Here is a 623-nt window from a genome sequence, read left to right on the forward strand (position 1 = left end):
AACTCAGTTAAAAACTGATAAGGATCTTCAGATGGAAGTCCATGAAACTTGCAGTTCTGTTGCATTAAAGCAACTAATTGAGGTTTCAGCTCAAAATTGTTTGCTCCAATGGTAGGAATGGAGATGCTTCTTCCATCAAACTTGGACGTTGGTTTAGTGAAGTCACCAAGCATCCTCCTTGCATTATTGTTGTTGGGTTTGGCTGCCATCTCCTTCTCTTGTTCGAAAATTTCAGAAAGGTTGCCTCTGAATTGTTGTAATTTAGCTTCTCTTAGTTTCCTCTTCAGAGTCCTTTCAGGTTCTGGATCAGCTTCAACAAGAGTGTCTTTTTCCTTGTTCCTGCTCATATAGGGAAGAAAAGAACAATAAAAGAAAGAGGAATCCTCTATGTCACAGTAAAGAGGATCCTTTGTTGTTAGTAGAAGAAAAAATGGAAGAAGAGTGAAGAAGAATGGTTAAGGATAGAGGTAGTGATTTGAGATGAAGAGAGGTGAAGAGAAATGTTAGTAAATAAATAAATAAATAGAAGAAGGAGAGATATAGAATTTCGAAAATAATTTTGAAAAAGTGGTTAGTGATTTTCGAAAATTAAAGATAAGATATAATTAAAATTAGAATTTAAA

The sequence above is a fragment of the Arachis duranensis genome, chromosome 4 (genome assembly GCF_000817695.3).
Source record: "Arachis duranensis cultivar V14167 chromosome 4, aradu.V14167.gnm2.J7QH, whole genome shotgun sequence".
Lineage (NCBI taxonomy): Eukaryota > Viridiplantae > Streptophyta > Magnoliopsida > Fabales > Fabaceae > Arachis > Arachis duranensis.